Here is a 19261-nt window from a genome sequence, read left to right on the forward strand (position 1 = left end):
ACTCAAAAGGAAAACTGCCAACAAATCCTGAGCTGTTAGGCACTCCGCGGTATTTAGGGGAAGGTGTACGAATGTTTGCGGGTGACCTTGAAAGGCACCCGAAGCCAAGGCAGCTGGAGAACCCGCACTTTCAGCTTGCGGTTACCCCAAGTGCAGGCGGGGCGGAGGTGGGGATCTGGGCCTGTAGCGCCGGTTCCAGCCCACCTGCTCCCCACTTCCCAGCAAGAGGAAATGGGAGGGGATGGGGGAAGGAAGGAAGGAGCCGGTCCCCCTTTCCCGGCCCAAATCACTCCGTCTATATTCTCAGCAAACGTCTCAGGCTCGCTGCAGCACAAGGCTCCCTTCGGACCGAAGGTGACCTTTCCTGCCTCGCCGTGGCCCTCTCCAGAGAGGCGGGACCAGGGTCGAAGCAGGTCCGCGGGGGGCGGGAGCCACGCCGCCGGCCCGAGGCCTCCTCTTTGCCTCTGCAGTACGCGGTCTGCTCTTTGCAGCGGACACCCGGGATTCTCACCCGCTCCCGCTGTCTCAGGGGGCGCCGTGTGCGTGGGGTCCCCCCACCCCTGCTCGGGGCTCGGGCACGCGCCACAGCCCGCCCCAGCAGAGCTCCTGCCTCCCTGCGCGGCGGCCGGCCGGCGGATGCTGAGGGGCCAGGACGGGGCTCTCGGCCCAGAGCGGGGTCCGCGGCGCACGGCGGGACCCGGCAGGGAGGACCAGCGTCCGGGAGAAGGGAGAGCCCGCCCGCGCGCCCTGTCCTAGCTCCAGCATGCTGCCGGGCTCAACGGGGCGGGAGCTCCCCGTGTCCCTCACAGGCTGTCGGTACCGCCGCAGAAGGCCCCGCACGCTCGCTGCCTCCCCTCGGCCTTCCCTTCACCTGGCCTGACGCAGGAGCCCCTTGACGGTCCTCACCCCCCACCCCCATCTCCCGCGTGCTGTCCGCGTGAGCTATCTACATCACCAGTTTGATCCGTCAAGGTTTGAGACCCGTCGCTGGCTCTCTTGTGCCACCAAGACAGCCAAACTGCACCCCTCCGGCCTCGGCCAGTGCCGCCGGCCGCCGCCCAGTCCGACCCCGGGAAACTGCCCGCAGCCCCAGGTGCGCCGCCCCTGTCCCCGGCCAGCGTCGCCATGGAGCCGAGCCTTTGAGTCTTCCTTCCGCGCGCTGGGACCATCCTTCTCCTACCTCCGCACCTGACGCACTTGGACTAGCGCTTAGTCCCCCGCCGGAGCGGCGTTGTCTCTGGGCGGCTGTCCCCATGGGGCAGGGGCACCCCCTCCTCAGCACCTGTCTCGTGCAGGTCTCCGGTCACAGCTAGTCCGGCCTGTGGATGCTCCGCTCTCCTTCCCGTGACACGCTGGGCCCCTCCAGGGTGACGGTCAGGTCTCAGAGCGATTCCGGCTTGCCCCCGACGGGCTGGGCTTTCGGTGATGTGTCGGTGGGATGACGGCACCCTCTCCGCTCCCGCAAGCGCCCTGGTTCGGATGATGCACTCTGTCCACACCACCTGCTCGGCGTCTGCACGGAGGGAGAGCCAGGAGGGCCGTCTTCACGCGAAGGCGCCAACAAGCGCAGGGACGACTTCGAAGTCCTCTACCGCGCACAGCGAGTCAAACAAAGCGGATAATCCAAGGGGCTAAGACCAGCAGGTCTGACTTGGCATCCGCTTGAAAAGGACCCTCCAAGCAGAATTCTGCATGGCAGCCTGTCCGCGCCGGGATCGAGCACCTTAGCAGCTGGACTGCTGGGACTGCGGCTGCTGGCGCCATAGGTAACAGCTGACCCCGCTGACGACGGTTCCCTCACTCAGCCCCAGCTGGCTGCAGAGCCTCCCGGCAAAGGAGAACCCATTTCCGTCTGCTCCAGCGGGCCGGGTCACACCAGCCGCATCGTTATGGCTCAGACGAGTGTCCTGAGTCGGAGGGAGCTCCCACGCCTCCCCTGTTCCTCCCGCCCACCCCCCCACACACACACAAGGCAGACGCAAGAAGCCCTCCCCCCGTCCAGAAGGACCCTGGGCTGCCCGGAGAAGCCCTCCACCGTTAATACAGGTAACAAATGACGGCCGCCACACTTCCCCTTAATAGAACAATGTGTCCATCAGTAGGTGCCAAAACACCGTAAGAAAAGGACTACGGATACTCCTGCGTCTTGATCCTTCCACTGGAAAACCTGGTTTTTTATATTTACCCGCATCTTACTGCCCAAATTTAGTGTGGTTAAAGTTTTAGATGACCCACAGTTGAGCAATTTAAATATTCTACCATGAGGAAACAACATTCAATGACTTAAAATATCCTGGGTCATTTGTTAAGTGATCCCTAACTAAACAGCCTTTGAAATTTATTTATTTATTTATTTATTTATTTATTTATTTATTTATTTATTTTTTACAATTGGGTATCAGTGGAATATGACTGGTTTTAATTAAATTGCAGGGGGACCTGGATGGCTCAGTCAGTTAAGCATCTGCCTTCATTCAGCTCAGGTCATAATCTCGGGGTCCTGGGACTGAATCCAAAGTTGGGCTTTCTATTTGTAGGGAGTCTGCTTCTCTCTCTCTCTCTCTCTCTCTCTCAAATAAATAAAATCTTTTTTAAAAATTGCAGAAGGTGGGGTGCCTGGGTGGCTCAGTGGGTTAAGCCTCTGCCTTCAGCTCAGGTCATAATCTCAGGGTCCTGGGATCGAGCCCTGAGTCGGGCTCTCAGCTCATCGGGGAGCCTGCTTCCCCCACCCCCCGCACCCTGCCTGCCTCTCTGCCTACTTGTGATCTCTGTGTCAAATAAATAAATAAAATCTTTTTTAAAAAATTGCAGAAGGTGGTATTTACGAGAAATGAAATTTCCCTGATGGTTAAAAAAAAAGCTTATTTGCATAACTTGTACACTTCTACCTCTCAAACGTACCAAACAAAAATAAATTTTCCAATACATTTAATGTCAAAGCTCTACAATGCTATTCTCAGTGACCCAAGACAAACTTCCTCTGAGGACATTAAAAATAAATTTTACCCTTGCCTTCCCACTATTGCTTAGAAAAGATACCTAATCAGTATCTCATAGCTCAAATCTCTGTTGCCTCACTAACCCAGTTTAAAATAATCTCACAATTCTTCACAATTTGCGATTTGCCCAGGAAAAAACAAACAAGTAACCAAACCCAAAACCCAGCTATATAGCTATTTTTTATAGGTCAGTTTTGGCCCCTTTGGAGAACAACAGGTTAGTGACTAGTAAAAGCGAAAATGCAAACACCACACAGGACCAGACAACCTGACCTGCATATACAGACCCAGGAAGGTGCCTTTGGAACACTCTGGTTCCAGTTCTCTGTTACATTCTTAAAAATGAGGGGCGCCTGGGTGGCTCAGTGGGTTAGAGCCACTGCCTTTGGCTCAGGTCATGATTCCAGGGTCCTGGGATCAAGCCCCGAGTCAGGCTCCCTGCTCAGTGGGGAGCCTGCTTCCCCCACCCCCGCCTGCCTCTCCGCATACTTGTGATCTCTCTCTCTGTCAAATAAATAAAATCTTTTTTAAAAAATGAGGCCACCAAAGAGATTTTGTTCATACAGAAACTACTGCTATTTACCTTATTGGAAATTAAAACTGAGAAAGATTCAAGATGTTTATTAATTCACTTAGAATAACAGTAAATCCAGTCACATTGATATAAATAACATCTTTATGAAACAAGCTCTACCTTTTTCAAACAAAAACAATGAGTGAGAAGAACCTCATGGTGTCACAGTTTTGTAAATCTCTTTGAGGTCTGGCTTAACAGAAAAAATTCTCACATCTGCTTCTGTAGTCGGCCCATTGCAGCACCAATGTCACAGCACCTTGGAGAGGCCCTGCTGTACCTTCATGAGAGACTAAGCATGAACAAGGGCAAACAACAGCTTAATGTTATTATGAAACTAGTTTCGATTTCATGGTCCAGACCACACTTTGAGAACCACTGCCCTAACAAGACTCACACACACATCTAAAGATGTTCTTTGGGGGTACCGGGTGGCTCAGTCAGTGAAGGGTCTGCCTTCAGCTCTGGTCGTGATCAGAAGGTCCTGGGATCAAGACCCGCGTCGGGCTCCCTGCTCAGCGGGAAGTCGCTTCTCCTTCTCCCTCTGCCGGCTGCTCCCCCTGCTTGTGTTCGCTCTCTCTTCTCTCTCAAATAAATAAATAAAATCTTTAAAAGAAAAAAAAAGTGGAATCTCTGCGTCTGTCCACCTGCTGGGACCACGAGGTCCATGGGAGCTGCAGGCCTGAGCGGCTGCCCACCACAGTGCTTGCAGAGACTTAGAAAGCGTGGGCATGTGGTGGGTGTGCAGGAAACATTTGTGGAAGCGAGAGGGGCAGCGAGGGAGAAAGGGAGGAAGTATGAATATTGTTCTGCAGTTCCCTTTAAAGTTTAAAGTTTAAACTTTATTTTAAAATTATTAAATTATTATTAGTTCTGATTGTCTTGGAATTAATAATTACTAAAATTATTAAAATTATTTAAAATAAAATTTTGTGGACTTTTTTTTTTCACAAGGTACACTTTTAGGCCAAAGGGTAGGCAGGGCCAAAAGTCATGTGATTCTTCTATAATTGGTAAGCTTATTTTCTACCATCTAAAAATAAAGGTACAATTAAGAGGTTCCGGCTGTGCAATCACCACCCGCAGCACACGACTGCCACCTAGTGCTCGAGACGTTCTGGGCAAAATGGGCTCATGGGGGGGAACGCTCCCCATCTGTGGCCAGCGGGGTCTATTTGGGAAAGACAGACCCCAGGGGATAAGCCGTGAAGTTTTACTGCTGTTGGAGTGGTCCAAAGAACTTAACAGGGCCTGGTCCAGACAGGTTCTGGTGACTGCAGGTCCTGCAAAGAGTCTGGAGGTGTACTCGATCTCCAGATGTACATACTGGATGTGTGCTACCTGAGAATGAGGGGTCAGGTTCCCGACTGTCCTGGTTGTGCTGGTCAGTAATGGTGGAGACAGTCTGCCCGAGAGATATGACATACTGTAGGACTGGAAGGACAAAAAGAAAAAGAAGCCCAACTAGAGTCCTCTGATAGTTGACAAAATCTTCTTCTACTCTAGGAGTTTAACCAATCATTACACGGACGAGAGGGATGGGCAAAGTGCCAGTGGGAACATTCATGTTAGTTAGAGACCTGTCTCACTTCTATGGTAGTCTGCAGTATATACGAAACACTCTCATATAAAGCTCAGGGTTTTTTTAATTAAAAAAAAACATTTTATAAAGCATAGATTTGTCCTTGAGCTGAGGTCAGGATAGCAAGAGCTATTCGGTTTTGGAGGGCGAGCTTTTGAACTTGTGGGTGACTCTGAGATGGGTTTTCTTAAAGGTGGCTGCTGTTTGCAATTTTACATCGACAGAGATGACTCCTAGGACAGATATGGCAAAAGGATAAAGCCATCAAGAAGCCCTCTTGTTTGATGTTGAGCCTTAACAATATCCTAATTATGAGGAATGACTGGCAGGTGGGGGAAGACTTTTCTGGGAGATATGGGCATCCCCAGGTGGATCAGCCAATGCAATCATAAGGGGTCATCCCTTATGTCCACAAATCCATGGTTAACTCCATAGAGTGGGAAGTGCTCCAGCTTATAAGGAATGACTTACAATCCCGGCCACAGAGAATCGGTCAAGGTGCTATTTGAGTTATACAATTGTTGGAGAATCCATCCCATTTTCCAGCTGTTCAAGTAATCATATGCCCACGGGGTCCTGTTATCCCCACAGAATAACCAGCATGAAGACTGTCCCTACATGAGCTCCTGGGGCAATTTCTCTGAAGTCTACCTCAAGGTGTCTAGCTTCGGGAGCAAGAAACATTCCAAGACAATCAGAACTAGAATTTAACCTGAAAATATGTGTTCCTGAAACATAATTTTTCTCTCTAAAATCACCTTTATTGGGGTGCCTGGGTGGCTCAGTGGGTTAAAGCCTCTGCCTTTGACCCAGGTCATGATCCCAGGTCCTGGGATCGAGCCCCGCATCAGGTTCCCTGCTCAACAAGGAGTCTGCTTCCCCCTCTTTCTCTGCCCACCTCTCTGCCTACTTGAGATCTCTGTCTGTCAAATAAATAAATAAAATCTTTAAAATATTTTTTAAATAAAAAATAGATAAATAAAATCACCTTTATTTTCAGAGATAGCTAAATCAAGACTAATGTGTTCAAAAAACAAGTCTAGATTTTTGGGGTTTTTAAAAGATTTTATTTATTTATTTATTTGACAGAGATCACAAATAGGCAGAGAGGCAGGCACGGGGTGGGGTGGGTGGCGGGGAGGAAGCAGGCTCCCTGCTGAGCAGAGAGCCTGATGGGAGGCTCCATTCCAGGACCTTGGGATCATGACCTGAGCTGAAGGCAGAGCCTTAACCCACTGAGCCACCCAGGCACCCCAACAAGTCTAGTTTTAATAAATTTGGCCTAATTATTTGCATGACCTCATAAGAACAGTGATTGGCCATATAGATCTAAAATTTGCTTTGCTGGAACTTTTCCTAAAGAATCTCGATTGAACTCTTCGTAGCCTCTCCAGGCCAGAAGCCAATCTAAGCACTTGCCATCAGACTTGCCGTACCCGTAGATGTGGGCGGATTCCTCTTCATGCGGTCCCCCAAATAACCCAAGGTTCCTGCACCTGCCAGGAAGTTGACACTCTTTCCTCACCTGGTGAGGCTGCTGGGAACTCTGTAAGCAAGCTACCAGGCCAACAGTTCTAAGGGGCTTTATGGATCCAGGTTTCATGAAGTCAACCTTAGTTCCTTAAAGCTGGTCATATCTGCATGCGTCTCTCAAATACAACATTCCAGTCAAAGCCTTGGTAAGTGGCCACTGTTTCCAGTGGTGTCCTGTTACATGGAGAACAGACTCCTATTGAACTTATGCAAATGACTAATGTCTCCCTCGCTGAGACCTTTTGAATTTCAGGGGATTCAGACAGAAAAGTCAAATGCTTCAATCTGTTCACAAATGAATACTTTATTACATTTCTGTAGGTTGTAGCTATCTTTTTTCCCCCTTTTTAAAAAATTAACATAGATGTATTATTGGTTTCAGGTGTACAGGTCTGTGAATCGTCAGTCTTACACAATTCACAGCGCTTACCATAGCACATACCCTCCCCAATGTCCATCCCCCAGCCACCCCATCCCCCAACCCCCTCCACTCCAGCAACCTTATTTGTTTCCTATGATTAAGAGTCATTTGTGGTTTGTCTCCCTCTCCGGTTTTGTCCTCTTTCATTTTTCCCTCCCTTCCCCTATGATCCTCTGCCTTGTGTCTTAGATTCCACACATCAGGGAGATCACATGATAATTGTCTTTCTCTGATTGACTTATTTCGCTCAGCATAATCCCCTCGAGTTCCATCCACATCATTGTAAATGGAAAGATTTCAACTGTGGATGGACATCTAGGTTCTCTCCATAGTTTGGCTATTGTGGACATGGCTGCCATAAACATTGGGGTGCACGTGCCCCTTCGGATCCCTATGTTTGTATCCTTTAGGTAAACACTCAGAAGTGCGATTGCTGGGTCATAGGGCAGCTCTATTTGTAACTCTTTGAGGAACCTCCATGCTGTTTCCAGAGTGGCTGCCCCAGCTTGCATTCCCACCAACAGTGCAGGAGGCTCCCCTTTCTCCACATCCTCGCCAGCATCTGTCATTTCCTGACTTGTTGATTTTAGCCATTCTGACTGGTGTGAGGTGGGATCTCATCGTGGTTTTGATTTGTATTTCCCTGATGTCAAGTGATGGGGAGCACTTTCCCATGTGTCTGTTGGCCATCTGGATGTCCTCTTTGCAGAAATGTCTGTTCATGTCCTCTGCCCATTTCTTGATTGGATTATTTGTTCTTTGGGTGTTGAGTTTTGTAAATTCTTTATACATTTTGGATACTAGCCCTTTATTTGATACATCATTTGCAAATATCTTCTCCCATTCTGTCAGTTGTCTTTTGGTTTTGTTGACTGTTTCCTTTGCTGTGCAAAAGCTTTTGATCTTGATGAAGTCCCAGTAGTTCATTTTTGCCCTTGTTTCCCTCGCCTTTGGTGATGTTTCCAAGAAGAAGTTGCTGCGGCTGAAGTTGAAGACATAAGTCATAGTTATTTTTTTTTAAGATTTTATTTATTTATTTGACAGAGAGAGATCACAAGCAGGCAGAGAGGCAGGCAGAGAGAGAAGAGGAAGCAGGCTCCCTGCTGAGCAGAGAGCCCAATGCGGGGCTCGATCCCAGAACCCCGGGACCATGACCTGAGCCGAAGGCAGAGGCTTAACCCACTGAGCCACCCGGGCGCCCCAAGTCATAACTATCTTAAGAGAAAGTTTTCTTAATCTGAAAGAGCCAGCAATGTTTCAGGCAAGAGTCACAAAAGTATAATCACCTTCCTCAATTGATTTAGTCCCATTTATTCAGTTTGAATGCAACCTTTTAGTTAGTTCTGGAAATTCTTACCTCTTTTAATTTTATGATTTTTTAAGATTATTTGTTCATTTCAGAGTGAAGATGCCCACCGAGGGACAGAGGGAGATAGAGCCTTAAGCAGACTCTGTGCTGTGTGAGGAGCCTGATGTGGGGCTCGATCCCACGACCCTGAGATCAAGACCTGAGCTAAAACCAAGAGTCGGATGCTTAACCAACTGCACCACCCAGGCATCCCTAATTTTATGACTTTAAAGATATCAAAAACTTTTTTGTCAAAAAAGCCCTCATGAATTTCCTTGATGATGAAACACATTTTGCAAGTGACAAGACTGTAATGCAACTGGCAAGCACATTCAGTCATTTCGGTGACAGCAAACACTTCAATAACCAGAATTATCGACTGACGACCTTACACCAGGACAAATCCTGCCAACAAACAAGCCTAATTAGTCAAAGAGGCTTTGTTTACAATTCAAATCTTGGGGAAATTTGTTAGAACCTTAGAACGTTTTAAAGCACATGCCTTTCTGTGCTCATAAATAAATAAACAAACAAAGCACACGCCTAGAGAGGGTTACAGCTCGACAGAGATCCAGTAAAGACAAAACACAGAAACTCTGGTTTTCCGGTAAAGAGAAAACAACTTTGATTCCATTTCTTTACCAAGAGCAAACCAACAATCCAAAGAGAACTTCATCTTTTTAAGAGAGAAAGCAAAATTTTAGTCTTTTTTTTTTAAGGTTTTATTTATTTACTTGACAGAGATCACAAGCAGGCAGAGAGGCAGGCAGAGAGGAAGGGAAGCAGGCTCCCCGCTAAGCAGAGAGCCCGATGCAGGGCTCTATCCCAGGACCCTGGGATCATGACCTGAGCCGAAGGTAGAGGCTTTAACCCACTGAGCCACCCAGCCACCCCCAAAATTTCAATCTTATACCAGTGTACTTATAAAATTCATTCATTTCGGGGCACCTGGGTGGCTCAGTGGGTTAAAGCCTCTACCTTCGGCTCAGGTCATGATCCTGGGGTCCTGGAATCGAGCCCCCATTGGGCTCTCTGCTAAGCGGGGAGCCTGCTTCCCCCTCTCTCTCTGCTTGCCTCTCTGCCTGCTTGTGATCTCTGTCAAATAAATAAATAAGTAATCTTTTAAAATTTTTTAAAAAATTCATTCATTTCAACCTTCAAATCTTTCCTTTCCAAAGTTTTCTCTTCAGAAACCTTCTACAAGTTTCTTTTGCATTCAGATTTTGTCCCAAGCCATTTCTCTCCAAACAACCAGTCTCTTAGGACAAAATTACCTTCTTTTACTAAACCTTCAACAAAAATGCATTCCCACTTCTTATATCTTTTTACCTATCTCCTACTTTTCTACAGACAGAGTTGCTTCCTTTATTCCCGTCAGTCTTAATAACATTCAGCAGAATTTTAACTCTTAGAAACTTTAGTCTCAGTAACCAACTGTGAATTGTTACCCCAGAATTCTTTGGCAAATTTATGAATCAATTAAGCCCAAGGCATAATTTCCAATACTCAAACAACCTGTTTCTCTGCATTAAGAAGCCAAAAGCACAAACCTACAGTCAGTAATCAATGTGTTAGCACTCCATTCCATTTGGAAAAGACCTAGATGTCCAACAAATTCAATCCCCATTTATCATTCAAACAAAATTTTAGGTCGGGGGCCGGGGGTGGTTATTTAGCCTGGTTGATGGCCACACACATTCCCCAAGCAGCTCCTAGGCCTGGGTTCTGTTTTAGGGCCGGGACACCAAGCAAGACAACCACAGGACCACTGACCACAGGGAGGCATTCCACCAAAGGTCCCACTGGAGAACAGTGTTCAAGGACAGCCCCGAGGGACGGCCGTACCTCCTGATCTGGGAGTTCGCAGGAGGCCAGGAAACACATAATGTGGAGAATTTCCTCCTCAAGCATCAGAGGCCAGATGTGTTCCAGCTTTGAAGGACACAGCCCAAGGGTGACTCCGAAGGAAGAGAGAGGGTCCCCTAGAGGAAAGATGGGCTGCCGATCCCCAGTGGGGCACTGCCACATGGAATGGAGCTCAGACTCGTGGTCATGATTTCAGGCAGGGTGTACCACTGACCTGAAAAAGGACCAGATCTACCTAAGGAGACGGACTCTTGGGGTGTCCCACCACTTCAGGGGTCCCACCAAGAAGAGGGCTGAGACAAGTGGCCTGGTGCTTCCTGTAGGGGTGTCCCCCCAGCAACAGGGAGAGCTGGAGCCCCGTTTGGCCCCAGCGAGTGGGAAAGAGGAGGGAGGACTCACTGCTGAGCCGCGTGGGAACTGTGGCCGGAAGACTAGATGGTGGCTCAAGCCAGTGGCACGGGCCTCTAGGAGCAGACCACCGGTCAGAGTCAGAAAGCAGAGGGAAGGGGCCCTTTGTGCTCTGGGCGTGGCCAGTCTGCCCACACTGGGGAGCCGCTCACCCAGGCCTTCCTCCTCTGAGGGACCCTAGGTTTAGACTCCTGAAGGGCCGAAAAGAGCAAGGAAGGGGAGGGAAGAGACCCTCCAAAGGGAAAAGGAGACATCCCTCACCCTTGGGGGCAAGGGCGGTCCGGCTGGTTCCCCCTGGGGCTTCAGAGCCTCACGGAGGAGTCACCGAGGCTGGAGGCCATCAGTTCCCCATAGAATCGGTCCCCAGAGAGTAAGTCCCAAGAGATTCCCAGAGGACACAGGAAGAGTCCTGGACAGGCAAAGCCTCCATGTGCGGGGTTCCCCCAAATGTACGGGAGCCACAAAGTCTCTGGACAGGCCACCAAATATAGGGCCTAAATGGGGTCTCTCTCAGTCGGATGGGGGCCCCCAGAGCTGGGGTGAGGATCCGGTGGAAATCCATACAGTGGACGAATTCACCTGAGAGAGAACAAGGGCGATGGCCGTTTACTGACCAGAGGGCAAGGGAGCTCGGGCAGAGCAGCGGAGGAGAGGCCATCTGTAAGGAAGGGAGGGGTGGCTTTTTAAGTGGAGGAAAAGTGAGCAGGCATGGGGACGTATGGAATTCTGCCCTTTTTGGTTACTGTGCCTGGTTGTGAGCAGCCCATTGGTCAGGAAGGGCCTGTGGCTATTTTGAGGCGGGTCCCCTGATGGGCCTGTGTCCACCCAGGGTGTCAGTGTGGGCCTTTCTGCGTTCCATGCCTCAAGCCTGTTGGCCCGAAAGCGGCCTCTACACTCGCCTGTTCCACGAGCCGAGTGGTGCGGAGTTAAGAGACGGGATCGTCCCCTCGTTGTCCTTCGTGGGCCTGGCTCTTGGAGAAAGCCCGACTCCGGAGGCCTCCGGGTCCGTCCTGCACGCGTCACATGCTGTCTTATAAAGTCTCTGGGGCTGTGCGCTGTGCACCGCTCCCACGACAGCTCTCCGTGACAGATACCCGTGGACCTGTCTGCGAACCTCGTCCGCGGGGCCCTCGGTTCCACAGGAGGGCCTCGGGTCCGGCTGCCCATTCATCCCAGGGCCTGGCAGCGTGGGCATCCATAGACATTTGCCGCACCGACGAGTCACAGGATGGACCCGCGCTGCTGCGGGGCGGGGGGCGCATGTTCAGCCCCCGGAGAATCAAAAGAAGAGCTCCTCCCGTTAGAAGGAGGTGGGGGAGGGACACAGGGGAGCGGGGCAGGGAAGAAACTGAAACCCTAGAACAAACCCAGTCCGCACGGGGCTGTGTCTCAACAAAAAGAGGGTTTCTGCCCCTCCTTTCACGGCCCACTTTCATTTCCTGCCTCAATCAGATCTTCGTTCTTAAAACAAACACCCCCAAATCGAACAAAACCCTTTTATTTTGTTAACTTAAAGACAACGTAAGAAACGCGGGAACATGTTCGCGTTCCCAGTGTTTCCGCGGAGGACAGCAAGGACCCGAGGACGGATCAGAAGCTCGCGGCGGCGGCGACCGGGGCGCTCGGCGGGGAAGCTCCCGCCGTCGGCGCAGGCAGGCCCCAGGGGCCCGGGGTCGCGCCCGCATCGGGGCTCCCCTCCCCCGGCCGGCGCGCGCGGCGTCGAGGACCGCGGAGACTGGGAACCGACCTGCGGAAGCAGCTCACGCCGACGGCTCGGGCCGAGGGCGCGGGTCCGCGGAGCAGCCCGGCCGCGCGCGCCCGGCCCAGAGGAAGACCGCGCGCGCGGCCAGCGCGGCGACGCGGAGAACGTAACGGGCCAGGGTCGCGCGGCCCCGAGCGGCCGGAGCGACGCGGGCTCCGCGCCAGCTGTCCCCGCGCACCTGCACAGGCCGCGGCGGGCGTCGCGAAGGGAAGGGCTCCGCGAACCTCCGCGAACCGCCACAGAGGCCTGCGGGGGTGAGGGAAGGAGTAAGGGAAACTTGGAACAAAAACGTAAAACCGTCCGCGTGGGTCGCCCACCCGCACGCACCGGCCGCAGCCACGCCGCCGGCCGGTACCGCACCCGGGACAACCCGCACGTGCACCAGCCCCGCCCCACGGCGCCTGCCGGCGTCCACTCGCGCGAGACCCGGCGGACGTCGCGGGACCCGCCGAGTCTGCGCAGAGGATCACCCCGAGCGGGCGGGGACGGGCACCGCGGAGCTGCCCGAGTCTGCGCAGAGGAGGCCACGAGCGTGCGGAGGACGGGCGCGGAGGAGCTGCTCGAGTCTGCGCAGAGGAGACCCCCGGGCGGGCGGGGACGGGCACCGCGGAGCTGCCCGAGCCTGCGCGGAGGAGACCCCCGAGTGGGCGTCGCCCGCGTCTGCGCAAAGGAGACCCACCGAGCGGGCGGGAGGCGGGGCCGCCCGAGTATGGGCAGAGGAGGCCCCCGGGCTGGCTGGAGGCGCTCGGCGCGGAAGCGGGCGGCGGGGATTGGGGGATCGCCGGCTCTGGGAGAGCCCCTGACGCGGGCGGAGCGGGAGCTGCGCGATGGCCGCCGTGGAGGGGGCCGCGGCCGAGCGGGAGGCTGGGGTGGCCTGGACATGAGACCCGCTGCGTGCGCAGAACCGGCGCCGGGGCATCCTCCCCCGGGAATGCGGGGCGCAGAGCACACCCCTGGAGGCCGGCAGTGGGGAGAGCCCGGGGCCTCGGGGACGGCGGGGCTGGGCCCCCTGCTGACTCCCGGCGCGCGCCTCCACGACCCTCCGCTGCCTCCCCCTGCCCCGGTGGGTTCCAGTTCGCTCCCGGGGGTCGCGAGCTGCGGGTCCCCCAGGCCCAGCCCCCGCAGCAGGCTACCCTGCTCCCTGCCCTGCGCCCGGCGTCTTTGCACAACACCTGGTTCCTGGGTGACCGAGGGCCCCGATGGGGGACTGGACCGAGCCACAGGAATGAGCTGCGCGGCCGGACGCGTGGCCTTACTTGACCTGGAGTGGTCCTGCCCTGGGAGATCAGAGGAGGGGGCGGGGTTCGGACCAGCGCTGCACATCCTCCTACAAGTAGCCTCAGACGCCCGTTCCTCTGGGGAACCCCCCCCGAGTCGCCCCCGCACCCCCCAAGCTGCTCGTGTCTCGCAGCCAGTTGAACTGGTGCTCGCGAACCTGTGTCCCGTGTGCCTGAGTGGGTCGTCTCCGCCCCGTCTGTAGGCAGCGGCGCTGTCTTTGTAACGCACGGGAAATGTGGCTTGAGAAGGACTGGAACGGTTCGAAGGTGCTACAGGTGGCGGCAGCTGCGGGAAGGATTTGCGAAGGTCGCCGGCTGGAGAATGATGGCCCCTGGGGACTGCAGACAGCCTTTCCCCCGCTAATGCCGTTGGGTTTTATTTGAATTTGACCAACATTTTAAAACTCAGAAACGTCTTTTCCATCTGCTCACACAAGATCGAGGCTTCAGCATGTCTTGAGATCTCAGACACGTGCACAGGGGGTCCGCATGTCTACACGGTGCGCTGAGCAGGAAATGAGGCGCCCCGCTTTCAGACTCAGCATCTGATTTCCAGAGCCCCAGTCCCCACCAGGCACCGTCTCCTGACACGAAAGCAATGTATCATTTTGTCGTGTATCATCACCCAGCTCCCTTCACACCCTCTGATGGTGCGCCTCGCCTCCTGCAGCTGTGTGGGTTCTGGATTCCCAGTGTAGACAAGGCCATCGCAAGGGGCAAAGGGACAGCGTGGGGAGAAGCACAGTGTGTGGGAAAGTTTGGGGAGACACTGGAGCACAGGTTTGCTCTTAGGTTTTTCATAGAGGAGGGCTGTCTCCCCCACACACACACCCTAATCGTGTCCCTTCAGTATATTGAAGTCCTCCCCCCAGTAGCTCAGAAGGGGGCCTTCCCGGAAATAGGAACATTGCAGGTGTCATCAGTTAAGGTGAGGTCTACTGGAATAAAACAGCTCCCCTGCCCCCGGCCACAGAATCAGCATGAATGGTGTCCCTATAAGAACAGGCCCACGTGAGGAGCCCAAATCAGGGAGAAGCCGTGCAGAGAAGGGACATAAGGACTGCGTCCTGGCACCGGATACTGGGGGGTGAGGGGGTGGGGTGCAGGTGATCCCTGAGCCCGCGGATGGAAGCCACCTGCCCGCGCCTTCCTTCAGATTTCTGGCCTCCAACTTCGAGAGAACAAATTTCTGCTCGAACCACCCAATCGGCGGTACTTCTAGAAAGCAGCCCTAGGGAATGATGTAGCTCGGAAGTCAGGAGGAGCCATTATTTCCCTTAATAGATGATTTAAAAATTCAGTTTTCGATCATTGTCATCAGGGAAAGCAGGACTTGAGAAAAGTACTTTGTCCAACAGCATTAGCTTTACCAGCTGGAGCCAGGAAACAAGATTCGTCAGGGATCTTCCAAGCAATCCAAACTTGAGGGGAGAAGGTTCTGGACTCTGATGGGGTTGGAAAGGGCCAAAGGAGGGGTTTCCAGAGTTTGCAGGTGTGGAAAGAGGGGACTCCAAGATGAAACCACAGACCAGCAGAGGCACCAGGAGGGCTTGGTAGGTCCCGACGGCCAGGCCCCCTCCCACCCGCTCTCAGTGGGTGTGGGACGCTGCTGGAGAACTGCCATTCTTACCAAGCCCCTGGGAGAAGCTGACGGTGCTGGTGTGTGGACCGCATTTTAGGTGGCATAAACGACTGCGTCTCTGGCCTAGAAGTTCCCGGAACACTAGCCTCCATGAGGGCAGGGACTTTGTCTTGTTCACCATGGCATCCCAGGGCCTACAACAGTGCCTGGACTCCGTAGGATCACGGTAAGTACTTGTTAGGTGAAAACGGGTCATTTGGCAGAAATGGATAGTAAGAAAGGGGAACAAGTGTAAAATGACGAGTTCATCTTTACCCATTTGCTTCACAATCCAGTAAGACGGGATGAGAGATGCACAGCGGGTATAGACAAACATGTGGATGAGGAACAGGAGTTCCAGATCACGATTCATCTCGGACGGAGGAGGTCACAGGAGCAAGAGGCAATGTGATCACTGAGATGTCACAGAACGGACTAGGGACTGAGCCTCTGTATCGCATGTAATACACGGAGAAATGGGTAAAGACAGTACAAAAGCGGTTGAAATATCACCCACTGCGGAAGCCGAGGGAGAAAAGAATTTCAGGAATTATTGGGCCAAGAGGTAACCTGCTCCCATATTCTGTAGCTTTTTATTGGGCACGCGCTGCGTTCTCGCTCCCACGCCCCGCCTCTGCTCAGGACGCCAAACCCCAGCTAGTGACACTTCTCTGATCTAGACGCTGCTTTCGTGCTGACGATTCCGCAATCTGTCTGCGTTCTAGACGTTCCTCCCGGGCTCCTGACCTGCTGACCTGTCGGCTCTGCACTCTCCTCCTGGATGCCTCACGGGTATCGCCGGCACATCTGGGATTTTCCTTCTCTGCCTCCCGCTCATCCCGTCTTTGCCTCCAGCTACTCAGCTCAGCCGGCTGCCCAGGTTGGGAATGTGGACGCCATCCGCAATGCGTGCCCTGGCCCCCAGCCCCTCTAGGACAGTGCCAGGTCTGGCTTCTCTACATACGAATTCGGTCCCCCACTGTGCCCCCTGCCTGGAGCTCCCTGGGGCGCTTCCTGGCTCCAAGGCAGGTCACTGCTGGGGTCGCCTGCCTGATACCCCACTTGCAGCCTTAACCTACCATCCGTCCTCCGGAAAACGATCAGAACAGGCTCCTAAGACCGTAAATCTGCTGACACTATTCTCCCGCGTTAATCCCTTCAGGGGCTCCCTGTGGCCCTCGGGAGAAAGCCCAAACTTCTTGGTCCTCCTTGAGTTGACCAGTCCTTCCCAGCTCTGACTTCTGCTGTCGCACACCCCGGGTTCGGTCGCAGGGGACGTGTGGGACGCCCATGGCTCCTCTCATGTCCCACCTGTGCACGTGCTGCAGCCTCATGGAAAGTCTGGTTGTCTCACATGGTCTCTGAGGCCTCGGCTTAGAAGCTTCATCCTTCCGGAAGTTTCCTTGCCTCTTCCCCCTCAAGAATGTGCCCTTCCGGGGCGCCTGGGTGGCTCAGTGGGTTAAGCCGCTGCCATCGGCTCAGGTCATGATCTCAGGGTCCTGGGATCGAGTCCCGCATCGGGCTCTCTGCTCAGCAGGGAGCCTGCTTCCCTCTCTCTCTCTCTCTGCCTGCCTCTCTGTCTACTTGTGATCTCTCTCTGTCAAATAAATTAAAAAAAAAATGTGCCCTTCCTGTGAGGTCCCATGGCACCCCATGCACAGCCTTCCTGAGCCCCCAGCCCAGCAAGGGCTCCTCAAGGAGAGGGACTGTCCTCAGTATTGTCCTGCCTTGTCCTCATTACTTCCCACCTAGTGCAGTGCAAGGCCCACAGCAAGGCTCAGGGGGCAGATCAGCCCTGGGGAGCGGCAGACAGAAATCCAGCAAAGGTAAGGAGTTGCTGACAAGACAGGGTAATGTGGGGGTTTCAACGTGGTCTCACACCTTTCTAAAGCGGGGACAGGATTGGCCGTGGAGAGCCAGGGTCATGTGTGACCTAGCAGAGCTCCAAGGAGAGAAGGGAAGGCACAGGTGTCTGCTGCTCTCCTGGATGGTCCCTGACCGGGACTTTCTGTTTCAGGAATTCAGGATGCTGCAGGATGTGGCCGTGAGTGAGTCACGGGGGGATGCTGGGCCGCAGGCCTGTGCCCCATGGAAGGTCTGTGGGGAGGAGACGCCGGAGGAGGCCCAGCTCGTCCCACCAGGAGAGCACTGAAACATACAGACAAGGAGAGTCCATAAAGGGACCAGTGGCATCCAAGCATCCAGGATTCCCAGTGGCTTTGACACCTGGCGGCAGAGGGTGCTTGTGGTCTGGGCCAAAGAGCATCCAGCCTCATCTGGTGGGGGGGGGTGGGCACAGTTCCAGGTTTGCCCTGGTGTTCTGGAAGGACTGGGCTCCCACCTCCTCCTCCACCCTTCTCTGTCCTGCTTGTGTTACTGGATCTGTAACTTTCTCCTTGGCCAGCGGGCACAAGGTTTAGATTTTGTCCGTGGACAGTGCTGGAGGGACAGTGCAAGGCCACAGGAAAAGGAAGGGAGTTCTCCTCCCGGTGCTGGTGTGCAGCGTCATTATTTTTTTCTTTTAAAAACTGTGTATCTTTAGAAGGGGCGTCTGGGTGGCTCACTTGTTAAGCATCTGTCTTCAGCTCAGATCATGATTCCAGGGTCCTGGAATTGAGCACCACGTCAGGCTCCCTGCCCAGTGGGAAGCCTGCTTCTCCCTCTCCCACCCCCTGCTTCTGTTCCCTCTCTTTGTCTCTCTCTGTCAAATAATTTTTTAAAAAAACTTTAAAAAGTTAATTACTTTAAAAAATTGTATATATTTATTAGAGTGAGCACGGGCAAGGGTGTTCCAGTGGTGACCACAGTCTCCAAAAGGAGATGGAGATGTTGGTATTTAGGAATGCCAGCATGGTCTACTTATCATTTCAGATCCAGAGACCAGGAACAACATAAAGGGCCGGAAGTTGAAGTTGGACCTTCCTGGAGACAAAGATGCAGCAAAGTTTGTATCCAAAGGATACCAGAGACAGATGCGTCAAGAGCATGGGTTGGCTGAAACTGGTGACCCTGCAGCCGGGTCATTGAGGTGTCAGGTGAGCCCCTCAGAGGATGCAGGGGTGCTCCCTCCTGCCCAAGGGAGAGCTAGCAGGGAACCAGATCTCATCCCCAAGAAAGCCATCGCAGGAGGGAGAGGCCGCGGATGTAATGGGAGAGAAAGAACACTTTCTGAAGGAGAAAGATCCCGCAGCCGTGAGATCTGGGGCAGGAACTTCCAGCAGAAGTCAGAAGTCACCCAGCACCAGAAAACGGGGAATATGAAGAAAACCTATCAATGTAAGGAATGTGGGGAAACGTTCGAACCTGATCATCCACGAGAGAATTCATACGGGGAAGAAAACTTACTTGTGTGCGAATGTGGGAAGGACTTACACCAGAGCTCCAACCTGGCCAGGCACTGGCGGATCCACAGTGGCAAGAACCCCTACGCATGTCAGGAGTGCAGCAAGGCCTTCAGCCAGAGCTCAGACCTGGACATCCACCATAGAGTGCACACTGGAGAGAACCCGTACGAGTGCCATGCATGTGGCCAGACCTTCAGCCAGAGGTCACACCTGATGATGCATCAGAAAATCCACACTGGGGAGAAGTCTTATCCGTGCGGTGAGTGCGGGAAAGCCTTCCGGCAGTGCTCACTCCCCGTCCAGCACCACAGAGTTCACACCAGGGAGAAGCCCTACAAGTGTGGGACCTGCGGGAAGCCCTTCATCTGGCGCACGGCCTTCCTCAAACACCAGAGGCTTCACGCTGCAGAGAAACCCCAGGGACGTGGGAGGACGCCAAGCCAGGACCAGGTGCCTGGGGACGTGGGAGGACGCCAAGCCAGGACCAGGTGCCTGGGGACAAGCAGGGAACTCGCGGGGAGGTGAG

Source organism: Lontra canadensis, unplaced genomic scaffold (genome assembly GCF_010015895.1).
Source record: "Lontra canadensis isolate GAN:19392208 unplaced genomic scaffold, GSC_riverotter_1.0 scaffold110, whole genome shotgun sequence".
Classification (NCBI taxonomy): domain Eukaryota; kingdom Metazoa; phylum Chordata; class Mammalia; order Carnivora; family Mustelidae; genus Lontra; species Lontra canadensis.